Below are 18,939 nucleotides of genomic sequence, written 5' to 3'. Positions count from 1 at the left end.
TTGGAGAAGGGTAGGAATGATACAGGCCTTGAGAGAGCAAAGTTGGAATGAACCATCACTCTCAAAATCTGCAGTTTTCTTACTGCTTTTGAAATCCTCTGGCTTCATCTGTTCGTGGGAGGACCTCACAGAGCTACTGACCAAATAGGAAGGGGCCTGGGGCCATGGGAAACCAACAACTACAATAACAACTAAATCAAGAGAGGGGCAGGACAGAGCTAGGCTGAAAGTTTGGACAGAGTTGGCTCTGATATGATTCTGGGAGGGTGCACTGTGGCCCCTCAGATGCCATCCAGGAGATTACTGAATGATGACAGTAGAAACAGAATCAGACCAATGTAAATGTTTGCTTTTATGGAAAGAGAATAGGCAATGAACACAGACAGTCCAATCTAGCTTTGTAAGTCACAAGCTGTGTGATTTTAGGTAAAACAATTAACCTTTCTCAGCTTCACTTTGCTCATCTATAAAAAAAGGTGATGATACTTCTGTCATAGGGTTTATGGCAGCTCCTAAATGTGAAAGTACAGTCATCCCTCGGGGTCCGTGGGGGATAGGTTCCAGGACCCCTGCACATACCAAAATCCAGGAATGCTTAAGTCCCTTATATAAAATGGTGTAGTATTTGCATATAACCTATGGATATCCTCCTGTAAATTTTAAATCATTTCTAGATTATTTATAATACCTAATACAACGTAAATACTATTTAAATAGTTGTTAATGCTTCCGCTTAACACTTAATGCTTTCTCAGTCTTTGAAAGCACTTTATCACCATCCAGATAAACTATCTTTGCCATTGTAGGGGCAGCGTTAAGACTTCCACAAATTTCAGCTTCTTTCTGCTTTATCATGCGAACGCTCAATTGTTAATGACCTTACAGCCCACTTCCTCAAGTGATATGCCACTTTTCAAAAGATTTAAGATTTTAATTTCTTTGTAGAGATAGCACTTTACGCTTCCTTTTGGCCTTTGAAGGATTGCTTTGATCGTTTCTTTGCTTTTTAGGAGCCACTTTTTCACAGAAACAAAGGGTGCACACAACACAAGTAGCGAATGAATGAGATGAGGTGAACAGTGCTCAAACACCAAGCGCTGGAGAGAGACTGAGGATCTGTGAGCTGGCGGGAGGCTACAGCAGGGGTTGCCTGCACATCGCTTCGTTCATGTGGATTCAGCGCGGTGCTTGGCATGCAGCACACTCAAGCTTCGTTTTTTGGAATTCTCTTTTTCTTCTTATTTTTTTCAATCTGTAGTTGGTTGAAGCCGCAGATGCGGAACCCACATATACAGAGGGCCGACTGTACCTAGCTCAGAGCCTCTTTACTGATTTCTTCTCCACATTTGCTTCTGCTTAAAGGCAGTGGCAGTGAAAGCAGAAAAAGGCAGGAATGGCCTGGGTGGTGTAAAAAGTCAAAGGGAAGGTGGATTCCATGTGGAGCACAATGGCAGGACTTGGAGCCTCTATTATAGCCAGAGCAGCACAAATCAGGACTCTCTGGATGGCTAAGTGGTTAAGCACTCAACCACTAACTGGAAGGTTGGTAGTTTGAATCCACCCAGGGGCACCTTGGATCAAAGTCTTGGTGATCTGCTTCCAAAAGGTCACAGCCTCGAAAACACTATAGAGCAGTTCTACCCTGCACACAAGGGAGTTTTTTTTTTTTTTTAAGCACTCAATCGATTTCATGTTTCCAACAAAGAACTACCATTGCTAATGCTGCAGTCTCTTCCTTGCCTGGGAAGAATTCAGCTCACCTTGTTCTATACAGGATCAGCTGGGTGCTCTGTAGGGTCTCCTCAGATACTTCATTTTCTAATGCTGCTGTCTGAGTATTTATTTAATTAAGAATGCTGACCTTTAGAAAGGGAGTTTGTTTTTTCTCTTCCTTCAGCTTAGCTTACCATGATGGTAAAGAGGGCCACGTTTTCACTGACAAGGCTAACACTTTGTTCCTATCCTTACAAAGAAATTAAATAGGTGCAATTATAGATGCATAAACTAAAAACCCTTTCAAATACATCTGAAGTCAAGTAAGTGAGTAGGTGGAAAAAGGAGGAAACGAAGGATAAACCCTAGAGGAAAGTACATCAAAATGAATATCCCATATACCAAAGAGCTGAGTCCCTGAGAACACATATCCTTGTAATTAGCCTTTATGCAAAGCAAATTAAAGTCAGATTCTTTCTCGATCCTTTAAACCTCTGGATATAGAGACATAACTGCTTAAAGCCTTTGTTGTGTACAGCATTTGCGCTGCTCTGTAGATAGAATAGATCTCCGGGTGGCGCAAACGGTTTGCACTCAACTACTAACCTGTACATTGGTGGCTTGGACCCACCCAGCGGCTCAGCAGAAGAGAGGGCTGGTGATCGGCTTCCTTAAAAGATTACAGACAAGAAATCCCTTGTAACACATGGGGTCACCATAAGTTGGAAATGACATAACAGCAACGGGCTTGTTTTTTGAGTTTTTCATAGATAGAATGGCCATGTAAACCAGGAGATGGTGAATGCACTGGGACCCAGCCTTTGTCAAAGGTTGATGATGTTGTTTGTGTGAGTTGCCGTCGAGTCTGTCCTGACTCATGGCGACCCCATGTGTGCAGAGTAGAACTACTCCATAAAGTTTTCAAGACTGAGCTTTTGGAAGCAAATCACTAGGCTTGTCTTTCAAGACACCTCTGGGTAGGTTTGAACTGCCAGCCTTTTGGCTAGTAGTTGAGCACTTAACCATTTGCATCACCCAGAGAGCCTGATAATGTTTACATATTAGCAAGGCCATGGGCACCCATAGACACTGGTGGAGCCTGGAGGAGAATCTGGCATTTGCTCTGCCCTGGCTTCACCCACAAGATTCCGTGAGCCCATTTCTGCTTAGGAGAGCTCTTGAGTATCTTCCCTGACCCTAAGTATACCAGCCACTACTGCTATGTTTATGTTCTTTTTTCTTGGCACCCTTTTGTCTTCTATTAGGAAATGCATTTTTTTTTTTTTTTTGGTCTGGTCTTCATGGAGACTATTCACCTGAATGGAATGAGATTTTGTACAAAAACAGAGCTCCTTCCTGGTCATGCCCTGGCTGTGTTGGATGACTGAATGAGTGCGCTATTGTCGTGAAGTGGGTAACATCACACTGGTGACAGCTCGTTGGGATGATAAGCTTATGCCCATGGAGCCAGCAACACCCTTTTCCCAGTTTCATCCAATTGGTTAGCAAATGTTCTCTGTCAACAAACTTAGGTTTATTGATAAATAAAACAGAATTACAACATGTCTAATGGAACAAAGCCATGAATCCAGAGAAATGGTGAACTTTGCGTCTCCTTAACTTTGAACGCTTTTACTTGTGTACCTGACAGTAACAAACCAGTATTAGAGGCAGGGTAAAGCAAACCAAACCTACCATCACTGAGTCGATTTCAACTCATAGGCAGAGTAGAACTGCTCCTTAGGGTTTCCAAGGCTGTAATCTTTGCAGAAGCAGACTGTCATATCTTTCTCTTGTGGTGCAGCTGGTGGTTTAGGCAGCTGAGCGCTTTAACCACAGCGCCACCAGGGCTTCTCAACGGCAGGGTAAAAAAAACAAAAATCAATTCCAATTCATAGTGACCCTATAAGACAGAGTAGAATTGCCCCATAGGGTTTCCAAGGAGCAGCTGGTGGATTCGATCTGCCACCATTTTGGTTAACAGCCAAGCTCTTAACCACTACACCACCAGGGCTCCCTTGTTTTTGAGGGTTTCCAAATCTTACATAGATAATAGCACAAACAAAATATGAATGAGATCTTTGAATAAAATACTACAGGCTGTGTCCTTTACCACATTATTATATCCCCTGATTGCCTTGGCAGTGTTATTAAAATTAGCATTACTTTCCTGAGCATATTCCCACTGAGTGAAGCGAGAGAATATTTCTCATTTTGCTAATTTAATAGCCTTGCTCCGGGTGTCGACATCATTTTAAATGAAGAAAAGGTCAAAGGGCTACAAGGCAATATGTAGGGCCCCATTCACAGCGTGTCTTTCTTCCTGCCCAGCCATCCTCCCAGCCTTTGGTGTTTTTAACCCATTAGACGTGACTCTATAAGAGGTCACATGATTTGCCACACACATGAATGCACTGTGGGAAAGAAGAGCTGTCAACACAATTGTTTTTCTGTACCTACTGCTGAACACACACGCACACACACACACATGTTCTTATTTTAACATATCCAAGAAATAAAAGTTATTTTTCATCTTTATTCTCTAATGTATTATAGATTTCTTCTCCAAATCAGCTCATCCTATACATTGAACAAGATTCTAGGCCAAACAGCAATCCTTAAAGTTTACACGTCCTTTCTTCCAGCAACAGTAGCATGAAAGATTCTATTTTTGTTTGAGGCAACCTGGGCATTTACATAAATTCTCGTGCAGGATAGTAAGAGTTGTTATACATATCACAGTAGAAATAAAATCCACCCACAAAGAAGGTTCCAGGTGGAAGGAGCAATGTCCTTTACAAAGGGCTCTGGGAAGAATTTTTGTAAATGCTTTAACTTTTATTTTTAGTATGACAGATATTGTCTGATAGAAGGATTTGTCCCGTTTTCTTCCTTACCTATCCCTTTTTTTTCCCAGATATTAACAACATCTGTAATCTTTTCATCAGTTGATGTTATGTTCCATGTTGCTGATATAAGACAATGCCGGTCAGTTGCCTAAATCCCCCCAAGGAAAAGCAGTTTTGCACACACCTTCTCATGTATGATCTTAGCTCTTCTTTCTTTTTCCAGAGAGAAGACTTGTGAAGCTAAATGAAGCTGGAAGTTACCACTGCTGTCCCAAACTAGTGACACTGGACTCCTCCCCCTGGGAACCAGCAGCATCTATTTAAAATGTACTTTTTAGTGAGTGTGTGTGACATGTTTGCTAAATGGAAGGGCTCTTAGTAGAATGCGGTAGTATTTTAACAATAGCATACTGGCCTTAAAAGTAGAGGTCAAAATTCAGGTTTATGCAGCATTGTAAATGATGGATCCGGTCTACAGTGAAATTCTTTTCTTCAACGTCTGCAACAATGCCAGGCTAACAATAGCCAGAGGAGCAGGCAACTACAAAGAGGGAACTGTATTTTCCTTCCTTGATAATGGCTGAATGTGAGCTTGAGTGCATGTAGATAGACACACAGCTGTGAAATCAGGGCCCCAAATAAATTTTCTTCATAAATTAGCAATCTGAAGTATTCATTAAAAAGAATTAATATCCCATTTCCATCTTCTTCTTTTTCTCTGTTTCTTCGGGCATTAAAAACATACACACACAAACAGATGGTTTCATGTCCCAATCCAACCCATACCAGCTCCTCAAAGGCCAGTGGCAGAACGTGAATTGAAATGTGGCAATATGGTATCTAACACAGTGTGTACTGACAAGAAGAGAAAAAGACTGGAGTCAATGGAGAAAGATTCTTCTGCAGACACGCCTAAGGAAGACAGTAGGATGGGACAGAGCAAAAAGACGGCACAGGCAGTTTTTCCACCAAGTTTACAACAAGTTGTTGTAAAGGTTCTGCCTTTACTGCTGTGCTATAAAGGGCTGTGAAACATACTCATGGGCCTTACAAAGGCAAGAGGCATTAGTTTCCGCCCGCTCTTTTATTTCCATTGCACCGCTTAGGTAACATTGTAGCTGTGTGCTTGGTCTCCTATCTGCCCCAGTAGCCCACTTTGGCTTCCTCATCTCTCTCTTCCCAGAGCCAGCAGAGAGCCTGGCAAATAATAATCACCTAACAGATGCTTATTTAATGTTGTTTGAAAAATTGGGTCAAAATAAGTTGTTCTTCTAGAACTCTAGAAGATAAGAGGACATAGTTCAAGTCTGAGACCTGGGGCTTATCCCAGAAAGTGGTCTTTCATGTCATGAGAATGTTTTCTGCCCTGTTGGCCAGGGAGCATGGGAATAAATTTCACTCGCTGCTCAGTGTAAGGAAATAATAAGAAATCACTAATGAGAAAACACAAGAATTTGTTCAGAAAGATAGTGATGAAAATAGGAAACCAACGAGAGAAGAAAAATCCATTTAGTGAGCGTGCTGAGACTGGTTCAAGAAGACAAGGGTAGGGAGGGAGATCCTGGGAAGCCTGTACAAGACTTCTAAGTGAGAGGACAATTTGGGGTGTATTTTTCAAACATGTGGCCATCAATTGAGGAGGCAAAAACATCTATCTACATACCCATGGTCACATAGGATGGCCATATAAGAAAAACTGGGGCAACTTTTAAAAAATATTGCTTCCGGAGTTTCATTTCCTAAAATTCTGATTTGACAGTCTCACAAGAGGCCCACAAATCTTATCAGGCATTCTAGATGATTCTAATGCCAGCCAGGGTTGGAACTCCTAAATTCTACTGTGATGAATCTGTTTATACATAAGCACATATATCCACGAACTCTATACATGCCAGGATTCAAAAGGACCAAATCATATAAAAATGCAACAATTAGTTAAATGAGGTGCACTTCCAATAAAATTTAGTTAAGAATAAAGATAGGCTCAAAGATTATAATTTTTGATTATTGCTCAAGAAGAGAGTTTATGGGGCAGTTTTTAAGAACTCATTTTTTCTAAGAGAAGTGTTTAAACAATTTACAACTGGAAACCAGTCAAAGTACCACTCAGAGAAGTTAAGAGACTTGGTAAAGATTAAATTGCTAACAAGAAATGGAACTTTTATCTAATTTTTCAATTTAAATGAATAAAAACATGACTGAGTGTAAGACAAAATTTTCAGTATTAGAATTCCACTGCATATCCTTCATTCACTATTACATATTTATATTTACATTGTTTTGTAGGAAACTATTATTTTCATCCTATGCTTCAGGCTTAGTCATTTTCTTCTTTTGTCTTCATAAATTCCATGTTGAACAGTGTTCTTTCCTGTTCTGTGCAATCCGTTTATTACTGGACCCTGGTGGAGTAGTGGTTCAGTACTACGGCTGCTAACCAAGAGGTTGGCAGTTTGAATTCACCAGCCACTCCTTGGAAACTCTATAGGGCAGTTCTATTCTGTCTTATAGGGTCGCTATAAGTTGGAATCGACTTGACGGCAGTGGGTTTGGTTTAGGTTTTTTATAGGCTATAGGGTGTAGATGGGCACTGGGGAGAAGCAGCATGGTGTCATGGCAAATACATTGGCCTGGCTTTAGAGTCAGAGAGATCTGAGCTGGTGGCTTGGCTTGGCCATTCATTAGTAGAGTGACCTCAGAAAACTTCTTTCAACATCTCTGTAATCCAGTGTTTTTGTCTGAAAAAAAAGAGGTTAGTCCCTACTTCAAAGGGCTGTGAGGACTACTAAGTAAGATACTACATTGATGGAAAAATCGTGTTGGTTTTTAAAAAGTGTTTTGTTCTCTTTTCTTCCTTTCATTTCTTTTTCTTTATTTCCTTCTAGCGTGGTGGAACCCATCTTCTGTCTCTTTGCCTAAGCATGAGTGAAGGAAATGTGATCATTGGAGGATATGGCGAAGAGTTCCCGCCACAGGTCTTCTTTATCCAGCCTCTCTCACCCACATGGTGCTTGCCCCTGCATCTACTTCACTCTGTTGTCTTCTTTGCAGGGAGTTGCGTGTGTAAAGCTCATCACGGACAAGAGATGTCTTAATATCTATTGGAAAGACCAGGAGGTTTGGACACTATGTATTCAAAACTTAAGTTTTATGCTTGTGTTTCAGGAGCTTTTGAATGCCCACACCCCTAAAAAAAAAAAAAAATCTGTTGCCTTCTACTTGATTGTAACTCATACCAACCCTATAAGACAGAATAGAATTGCCCCATAGGGTTTCCAAGAAGCTGCTGGAGAATTCAATCTGGCAACCTTTTGGTTAATGGATGAGCTCTTAGCTGCTGTGCCCCAAGGACTAATTCCACCTATAGAAAAATACATTCAGGAAGTTTTCTGCAGTGTTAAAAAAGTTGTGTGTACTAGGAGGACAACAACGTTATTTTAAATGGAAAGAATAAAAAAAATCTGAAAGTTCAATGTTGGCAAAATATAAAATTAAATTACAACTCACCCACGTAATGATTTTTTTTTGGTACCATTAGTATGCTGTTGTTGTCGTTAGGTGCCATGCAGTCAGTTCCGACTCATAGCGACCTTATGTATAACAGAAAGAAAGATTGCCCCACCCTGTGGCATCCTCATGATAGATGCTATGTTTGAGCCCATTGTTGCAGCCACTGTGTCAATCCAGCTCATTGAGGATCTTCCTCTTTTTTGTTGACTCTCTACTTTACCAAGCATGATGTCCTTCTCCAGGGATTGATCTCTCCTAATAACATGTCCAAAGTATGTGATACGACGTCTCACTATCCTCACTTCTAAGGAGCATGCTGGCTGTCTTTCAACCAAGACAGATTTGTTCATTTTTCTGGCATTCCATGGTACGTTCAATATTCTTTGCCAACACCATAATTCAAATGTGTCAATTATTCTTCAGTACAATGTTTATGAAAGTTGTTAGGAAAAAGGAAAAATACTTAAGATATCATAAGAAAAAGGTAAGGTACAATATGGTGTTGTTGTTGTTGTTAGGTGTTGTTGAGTCAGTTCCGACTCATAGCAACCCCATGTACAACAGAACAAAACACTACCCAGTCCTGCACCATCCTCACAATCGTTGTGCTTGAGCCCATTGTTGCAGCCACTGTGTCAATCCATTTCTTGAAGGTCTTTCTCTATTTCGCTGACCCTCTACTTTACCAAGCATGATGTCCTTCTCCAGGGACTGATCCCTCCTGATAATATGTCCAAAGTATGTGAGACATAGTCTCTCAATCCTTGCTTCTAAGGAGGATTCTGGTTGTACTTCTTCCAAGACAGATTTGTCCATTCTTTGGGCAGTCCTAGATATTTTCAATGTTCTCCGCCAACACTGCAATTCAAAATTCAATTCTTCAGTCTTCCATCCAGCTTTCACATGCGTATGAGGCAATTGAAAACACCATGGCTTGGGTCATGTGCATTTAGTCTTTAAGATGACATCTTTGCTTTTTAACACTTTAAAGAGGTCCCTTGCAGAGATCTGTCCAATGCAATATGCCTTTAGACTTCTGACTGCTGTTTCCATGGGTGTTGATTGTTTACTCAAGTAAAATGAAATCCTTGACCACTTCAATCTTTTGTTTATCATGATGTTTCTAATTGGTCCAGTGGTAAGGATTTTTGTTTTCTTTATGTTGAGCTGTAATTCATACTGAAGGCTGTAGTCTTTGATCTTCATCAGCAAGTGCTTCAAGTTCTCTTCACTTTCAGCAAGCAAGTTTGTGTCATCTGCATAATGTCGGTCGATAAAGATTCTTCCTCCAATGTTAATGCCTCGTTGTTCTTCATATAGCCCAGCTTCTCAGGTTATTTGATCAGCATACAGATTGCATAAGTGGTGAAAAGATACAACCCTGACACACACATTTCCTGACTTTAAACCACACTGTACCTTCTTGTTCTGTTCAAATGACTGCCTCTTGATCTATGTACAAGTTCCTCATGAATACAATCAATGTTCTGGAATTCCCATTCTTCACAATATTCTTCATAATTTGTGTCAATAAGACACAGATGAACATCTTTCTGGTATTCTCTGCTTTCAGCCAGGACTCATCTGACATCAGCAATGATATCCCTCATTCCATGTCCTCTTCTGAATCCAGCTTGAATTCCTGGCAGTTCCCTGTCGATGTACCGCTGCAGCTGCTTTTGAATGGTCTTCAGCAAAATTTTACTTGGGTGTGCTATTAATGATATTGTTCGATAATTTCTGCATTCAGTTGTATCACCTTTCTTAGGAATATAATCTCTTCCAGTAGGTTTGCCAGGTAGCTGTCTTCCAAATTTCTTGGCGTAGATGAGTGATTGATGCAACCGTTTGTTGAAACATCTCAGTTAGGATTCTGTCAATTCCAGGAGCCTTGTTTTTTGCCAATGCCTTCAGTGCAACATGGACCTCATCCTCAATACCGTTGGTTTCTGATCATATCCTACCTCCTGAAAAGTTCGAACATCAAACGATTCTTTTTGTTACAGTGACTCTGTATTCCATCCATCTTCTTTTGATGCTGCCTGAGTCATTTAATATTTTCCTTGTAGAATTTGTCAATATTGCAACTCCATGCTGGAATTTTTTGTTCAGTTCTTTCAGCTTGAAAAACGCTGAGCATGTTCTTCCCTTTTTGTTTTCTATCTCCAGGTCTTTGCATACGTCATTATAATACTTTGTTCTCTCCAGCCACCCTTTGAAATCTTCCGTTCAGCTCTTTTACTACATCATTTCTTCCTTTTGCTTTAGCTACTCAACATTTACAAATAAGTTTCAGAGTCTCTTCTGACATCCATTTTGGTCTTTTCTTCTCTTCCTGTCTTTTTAATGACCTCTTGCTTTCTTCATGTGTGATGTCCTTGATATCATTCCACAAATCATCTGCTCTTCTGTCATTAGTGTTCAATGCATCAAATCCATTCTTGAGATGGTCCCTTAATTCAGGCGAGATATACTCAATATCGTACTTTGACTCTGGTAGACTTGTTCTACTTTTCTTCAGTTTCAACTTGAACTTGCATATGAGCAATTGATGCTCTGTTCCACAGTCAGCCCCTAGCTTTGTTCTAACTGATGATATTTAGCTTTTCCATCATCTCTTTCCACAGATGTAGTTGATTTAATTCTGTGTATTCAATCTAGTGAGGTCCACGTATATAGTGGCCATTTAAGTTGTTGAGAAAAGGTATTTGCAATAAAGAAGTTGTTGGTCTTGAAAAATTCTGTCATGTCATTTCGGGCATCATTTCCATCACCAAGGCCATGTTCTCTAACTACCATCCTTCTTCTTTCTTTTCAACTTTCGCATTCCAATTACCAGTAATTATCAGTGCATCCCGATTGCATGTTCGATCAATTTCAGACTGCAGAAGTTGGTAAAAATCTTCAATTTTTTCATCTGTGGCCTTAGTGGTTGGTGTGTAAATTTGAATAATAGTTGTATTAACTTTTCTTCCTTGTAGGCGTATGGATATTATCCTGTTACTGATTGCATTGTACTTCAGGATAGATCTTGAAATGTTTATGAAAGTTGTTAGTAAAAAGGGAAATTACTTACGATATCCTAATAAGAACAAAAGTAAGACGCAATATGTTATATACGCTTTAATTTTGAATGTGTAAGCACAACATCTCAGAAGTTAAAAGGGAATATGCCCAAATGATATCTGTGAGGTGATTTGATTTTTTTAATGAAATTTATACATTTTGGTGTCCTGGAATCCTTTTTAATGTGCAGATACTGTACAGTTTTTTAATGCCAGAAAGAAATTTTCTAAAAAGAGTGGACCTGGTTCAAGGAGGCAGAGATGGACCCAACCCTGACAAAGAACTCTGAAGCTGTTTAATAATTCCAGGCTACGGAACAACCCAACCACTCCGGGCCCAAACTGCACACAAAGACAGGCAGAACTGAGATTCTTCATCATTTCCCCTAATTTTTTTAAATTCATGAATTATTCTGTTATGAAAAGGGTATGAAATGTATAAATGAAACAGTTTAATAATAAACTTTAATAAATCTTGTTTTTTCATGTTTGCTTCAGATGCTTTTCATTTTGTTTTTAATATTTTAGATGTGGCTGGTACACTTCAAAAGATCTGTTTCCTCTCCCTGGTCTTATTCCTCTATCTCTCTCACTAGAAGAAGCTACTATATTTAATTTATTTTTTTATCCTTCCATGTATAGTTTATAATTTTAATGTACATATAATTAGTATGTATAATTGTTTTGTATATTTTTAAACTTTTAGGTACCATCTCCAAATCATAATGACCCTATATACAACAGAAAGAAATGCTGCCTAGTCCGGTGCCATCCTCACCGGATGTTTGGTGCCTCGTTTGAGCTATGTTTGAGCCTACTGTTGCAGCCAGTGTGCCAATCCTTCTCCTTTAGCCTTCCTCTTTTTGTTCTGACTCTCTATTTTACCAAAGAAGATGTCCTTCTCCAAAGACTGGTCCCTCCTGATAACATGTCCAAAGTACCTGAGAAGAAGAGTTTTCATTTTCTCTTCTAAGGAGCATTCTGGCAGTACCTCCTCCAAGACAGATTTGTTCCTTCTTCTGGCAGTCCATGGTATATTTAATATTCTTCATCAACACCATAATTCAATGGCATCAGTTTTTCTTCTGTCTTCCTTATTCATTGTCCAGTTTTCACATTCATATGAGGTAACTGAAAATACCATGGCTTGGGTCAGAGCACCTTAGTCTTCAAAGTGACACCTGTGCTTTTCAATACTTTAAAGAGGTCTTTTGTAGGAGATTTGTCCATTGTAATATTTCATTTGATTTCTTGACTGCTGATACCATGGGCATTGACTGTGGATCCAAGTAAAATAAAATCTTTGACAACTTCAGTCTTTTCTCTGTTTATCATGATGTTACTTATTAGTCATCCGCTTATGGCAGGTTGTTAATGAGTTTTCCTCCACTCCTAATGCCGCATTCTTCTTCATATAGTCCAGCTTCTAGGATTATTTGCTCAGCATACAGACTGAATAAGTATAGGGAAAAGATGCAACCCTTACATACATCTCTTTTGATTTTTAAACCATGCAGTATTCCCTTGTTTTGTCTGAATGACTGCCTCTTGGGCTAGGTACAGATTCCTCATGAGCACAATTAAGTCTTCTGAAATTCCCATTCTTTGCAATGTTATCCATAATTTTTTATGATCCACACAGTTGAACCCCTTTGCATAGTCAATAAAATAGAGATAAACATCTTTCTGGTATTCTCTGTTTTCAGCCAAGATCCATCTGACACCAGCAAAGATATCCCTCATTCCATGTCTTCTTCTGAACCCAGCTTGGATTTCTGCCAGTTCCCTGTCCATGTACTGCTGCAACTGTTTTTGAATGATCTTCAGCAAAATTTTACTTGCGTATGATACTACTGACATTGTTCAAAAATTTCTGCATTCCTTTGGATCACCTTTCTTTGGAATGGATCTATATGGATCTCTTTTAGTTGGTTGGCCAGGTAGCTGTCTCCAAATTTCTTGGCATAATGGATAAGAGACTGTATATATCCTTCTAGAACTTGCTTTTTTCCCTTAAGATTTTCATTATGAGATTTATCTGTACGATGTGTGTATATGTGTAGCTCGTTTTGTAACTGAGGTATAGTATTTCATTATATAGGTATACTGTGGATTGTTTATTCATTCTCCAGTGGATGTGATTCTATGTTGTTCCTCATTTTTTTCAGACAAAACTGTTGCTGTTCAGCATATGTCCTTGTGCAGGTGGGTAGGTGGAGGGTTGTGCTCAACTAATGCTTTCCAAAATGGTTGTGCTAGTTTACTCCACTACCAGGTTTATGCCTCCACATCATTGTCGACACTTTGTTTTGCCAGTCATTTTATATTTTACCCTTTTAATAGGTGTAATGCATCTTTCCTTGGTGAAATAGAAACTCAGTTTGCTTTTGACTATTACTGATGTTAAACCTTTCTTCATATGTTTATTAGCCATTCAGACTTCTTTTTCTAGCAATGCACATACTTTCTTATTTATCTTTTGGGTTATTTTCTGTAGTTACAGACGTTGTTTTTGTATTAAGGATGTTGCTACTTATTGGCTCATTGAGTTGTAAATGCATTCTCCCAACGTTTGCTGTATATTTTTGATACAGAATATTTTGCTTTTTAAGATTGACAAGTTTATCTGTATTTTCTGAGCTCTTTTGGGGAGCTCAGAATGGTTTTGGGGCTCCTCAGATTTGGAGGATTACTCAGCCTGCACAGATGCTGACCACTGCTACCACCTTGGGCTCATCACCATGTAGTACAGAAATATACTTGGGTTTGTGTTTCTCTTGTCCTTTTTAATGTCTGATAAAAGTTGTTAGTAAAAAAGATTGATATCTATTAGTTTCCTTCCTGAGTTCCTCAAACTCAGTTTTAAGTTTTTTGGGGAACCCATGACTAAGACACTTGTGATATTTCTGATTCTGTTGGGTAATTGTCTCTCAACACATGTACAGTTCTATTGAAGTGCCTTTTCAGATGTGTTTTTCTCTCTCATTTTTTAATCTGCTGTCATCTCATTTTGGTCTTCAGAACTCTCTAGCCCTTTAGTGAACACTGTTCTTTCCACCTTCCACTCTTTATCAGCTATTGTTCTCTTTACTTTTGTAGCTATATTCCTTTTTGTACACACACACACACACACACATTAATTTAACTTCTGATGGAACAACATAGAAAGGTATGTGCCTAGCCTACCATTTTGAATTGGAAGCCATTCTAATCTTGATTCCATTCTTATTTGATCACTGACACTGCTATATGCCAAGTGACCTGAGGCTGTAGTTCCCATATTCAATGTTCATCATTTGGCAGCATCCGGAATAATTTACCATTCCCTCTACCTGAGACTGTTTCTTTAAGCTTTTCTATGCCACAATTTTGTAGTTTTCTTTCTTTTCTTTTCTGGCTTTTCCTTCTCAGTGTACTTTGCTGGCTCTCTCTCCTTATACAACTACAAAATGTTGACATAAATCAGGACTTTTCTTTTTCCTTTCTCTTCTATCCCGTTTCCTCCTATCCTCACCTTTCCTCTTCTCTTCTTTCCTGCCCCCTTCACCCTCCACATAATCATTTATTCTTCTTGTCTACTTATTTTTTATTCGTTTCTACTATTGTCTCCACTTTCCCTGTATAATTTCACATAGGGATCACACAACCATCTACACATACAAGTTTATAACTCCAGCCCATTCTTCTTTGAGTCACAGATTCATATCCACTTGCCTAGTGATTTTTCAACTGGTATATCTGATTGACATCTCAAGTTTAGCATTTAAAAAATTATATTTTATTTCCAGCTTCCACAACTGTATCCTTACATTCCTATCCACTTAATTACAAAACAAAAATAAAAACATAAAGAAGCACACAAACTGACAAAGGATGGGCATCATGTTTACTTCTTCATTAATGGGCAATCCACATCCAATTTCTAAATTTAGGTACACATAGTTCCATGTCTGTTGCTACCACCTTAATTCTTGCCACTTCATTTTATTGCCAGGACTATTTCTATTTTCTCCAAGGTTAAAATCTAAATTTCTTACATAGAATTCCATTGCACTTAAGATAAAATCCAAACTCCATACCATGATCTTTAGGACCTTGCATGACATGGTCTTCTGCCATTTTCAACTTACTTCTCTGATCTTAGTTCATGTCAGTACTCCCCTGGCCTTCTATGCTCAGTTATCTTGGCTTTCTATTACTTCCAGAAAATATTAAAATCTTTCTTACTTGAGGGATATTGAAATTCTATTCCCTGCTTTTGAAATGTTCTTTTAACTCTTAAGATGGTACTTTAAATTATGCATCACTTTAAGTGAGTTTTATGGATTGAATTGTGTATCCCCAAAATATGTGTTGTAGTCCTGACCCCTATACTTGTGATGTAACCGTATTTGGAAATAAGGGTTTCTTTGTTATGTTAATGAGGACATATCAGTGTAAGGTGTGACTTAATCACTTCCGAGTAATAAAAAGACACAGACAAGAAAGCACAAACAAGGGAAGACAGATGTCATGTGAACCAAGGAATTGCCAAGGAACCTAGGAAATCTGAGGCTACAGAAGCTTGAAAGAGACAAGGATCTTCCCCAGAGCAGAAAGAGAGAAAGCCTTTCCCAGAGCTGGTGTTCTAAACTTGGACTTCTAGTCTCCAGAATGGCACAGTGGTTTTAAGATCTGCTACTAACCTAAAGGTTGGCTGTTCGAACTCACCCAGCATCTCCTCAGAAGAAAGAGTAATTTGCTTCCATAGATTCTAGCCAAGAAAACACCATGGGGCAGTCCTATTCTGTAACATATGGGGTCATCATGAGTCAGGTTGCCATGCCGACTTGACTGCAGCTAACAACAACAGGAAGTCTCCTTAACTTTGAGAAAATGAATTTCTGTTCTGTAAAGCCACCCACTTTTGGTATTTAGTTTCCCAGTACTGCTGTTACAGCAGTACTGGGAAACTAAGACAGTGGGTCTTATTCCCTAACGTTGTTGTTCTCTCTCATAACACCTTCATTATTTCCCTTATAACATTTATGATAACCTATAATCATTTTATTATTTTTTTTACCGTTTGTTGTCCAAATTACAGACTCTACTTTACGTGACAGCAGAGATAATACCTGCGTGCTGTTATTTCCTTGATACAGCTTGTAGCATATAAGGACTTTAGAGTGAATTTCTTAGATTCACTGCCTTATTCACTTTCCTCCCTCAGTCCTGCCATCACTTTTATAGATCTATCATTCATCACGAATATGAAGGACAAATTGTGAGTTTGTCTTATTTTGGTGCAGAGATACTGGAGAATGAGAGAATGCAGATGAAGAATTTGAGAGCTGAGAGCCATACTAATGCATTCTAAGACAGTACTATTTTAGAGAAGGAGGATGACCTTCCCTGGCGCTGAAAAATCTCATAGCTTCTAGCCACTTTTAACCAGGGTTTTCTACTATGGAAAAAATTTGACTCTAACATTTTTAAAAGAATTTGGTAGTGACTGAGACAGAGGAAAGAGAGAACGTGAGAGCTACAGGAATCCAAGGCTCAAAATAAAATGATCTAGTGGTTTCTAATTTTGGAAATCCCCAAATTTGCTTTACAGATTCTTCAGCAATGGGAATGTAAAAATAATTTTAAGATACACTAAAATTTGAAAAACTTAAAACGGCAGTCAACAAAATTTTGACCTTCAAGAAGCTGACTTATTTTAAAACTGTTCATTGATTTTTTTTTAATTGAATTTTGTTTGACTTAAATAAAATATATCAGATTATCTAAGAGGGTGATTAGAAAGAAGCTACATTGCAAGAAACTGAATAATAAAGTCACTACGACTAGCATTTAACCATGTTGTCCAGTATAGAAGTTCACTAGAAATTTTGGATAGAGGTTGTATCAGATATTTAACTGATAAGAACAGATACTACACTTGATCTTAGCCAAAAGGCTGACAAGCTATCACTAGAAGTTTTGGGTTTGGCATAAAAATCTTCTGATCTCTAAAATGTATATTGAGGCTTCCAAGACTATATATTTTTTTTGGATATAGAACATAGAAAAAAAAATAGAAGAAAGTTTCTCAGGCTCTCATCCTGTGCCAAAAAATATGTATTTAAGATGTAAATGAGGTTTAATATGTAATATTTTCTGAAGTCCTCTTTGAATTCCAGGACTGGCCTCGAAGCTAACTCATTCTTGTTCAAATAAAAAACATGATTTAGTCATAATTGTAAAAATCTGTGTATCTCCCAACTGACTATTATAGTAATAAAAACATCACATTTGTCATTCATAGGTAAATTAAGAAGATATCTTCCTGGAGGAGCTTACAAGGTATCAAAAGGCCTGTTTGCCTCAATGGACATCAATCACTAATGGCTCCTTGGGTTAGTCACTGAAAAAAAAAAAAAACTTTACTTTGGAGATTATAAAATGTATATTCTGAACACATTTCAATTGTCCTGGAAACCATTATCAAAAATGACAGAAGGGACGTGAAGAAGACCTAAAGTGGATTGTGCCAATTTTGACATTGGAGGTGGGAGTCAAAGATCATGACAGGAAGCAAGAGCTACTGGAAGATGCAGAGCAAAGCGTATTACCCCGAGTTTTCTGCTCTGAATTTCTGTAAGGCTATAGAAAGGCAGTGAGTAGAGGGACTAAATCATTGCAGTGATGGTGATATAGAACTTGATTAATGGCTAGACTATGACTATGGAAAAAAATTGTAATTCAGATTTTTCATTCTCACTTCTACCTTTTCAGTGAAAACTTTTTTTTTTTTTTTATTAACAAATATTTATTGACTGCTTACAAGACCAGGCATTGTGTATAGCAGTGGTTTGGACAGACAGGCTTCTTTGAGGATCTATAAGATGACATCAGAGACGAGGACAGCAAATGTTTCCCACCCAGAGACTCATTGACCATGGCACAGAGTTTGGGTTTCAACCAAAGCCCGATAGGAAACTGTTAGTTTTTTTGTTTTTGTAACTTAGATGAAGGTTTACAGAGCAAACTGGTTTCTCATTAAACAATTAATGTACCTACTGTTTTATAACATTGGTCACTAACCCCATGACATGTTAACTCTCTCTTCTTTTCGACCTTGGGTTCCCCATTACCAGCTTTCCTCTCCCCTCCTGCCTTCCCATTTTTGCCTGGGCTGGCATGCCCATTTAGTTTCAAGAAAGTATTTTTAAATAAAAAAAAAATATGTGTCTTTCAGGAAGTCTGAACTTGAACTAAAGGACAATATGGATCGTGTTTCTTAGATGTAGCTGTGCATTCCAGCAAACAGGAGTTCAAGGATTATACAGAACTGTCCCTGGAAAGTGATTAAGTTGGGCGTGCACTGAATTACCACAGGTCTTTATTCATCTTGCCCCACTTGTGTTTTGAGGAATTAACCCTCAGTTGTTAAGATGAAAGCATGAAGAGAAGACTTAATGAGTCCTCCTTTTTTAGAAATAGAATGATATTTAGTCTCTGAAAAATACAAGGGGAGAAAAAAAAAAGCATTTTTACTGTGTTATAACAATTGTTTAAAGACTCATATGTAAACAACAGTGTAAGAGTGGGTAGAGGCAGAGGAGGTCCTAAAGAGAATTGAAAGTTAGGAGAGGGAACATTGGAGTTGGATCCATATATTTTATAATGCAGGTCATACATTTAACCACATTAACTCTTTCTTCCAGTTGTGCTAGTCTTTATATCCGCTTCTGTGTATAGTCAGTCTGATGCTTTAACTTAAGCAATTTAGCTATTTTATCTCATTTATCATATTTAAAAAAAACTCAAAACTTCCT

General features: G+C 38.5%; 1 pseudogene; it reads right to left on the bottom strand.

Moving 5' to 3' along the window:
- Positions 1–16,919: 16,919 nt before the first annotated feature.
- Positions 16,920–17,090, bottom strand: LOC111752259 (U2 spliceosomal RNA; annotated as a pseudogene).
- Between the last annotated feature and the right edge of the window lie 1,849 nt (positions 17,091–18,939).

The sequence above is a fragment of the Loxodonta africana genome, chromosome 26, assembly GCF_030014295.1.
Source record: "Loxodonta africana isolate mLoxAfr1 chromosome 26, mLoxAfr1.hap2, whole genome shotgun sequence".
Classification (NCBI taxonomy): Eukaryota; Metazoa; Chordata; class Mammalia; order Proboscidea; family Elephantidae; genus Loxodonta; species Loxodonta africana.
The sequence above is the reverse complement of the archived record's forward strand: the minus strand, read 5'-3'. Positions and strand labels throughout refer to the sequence as shown.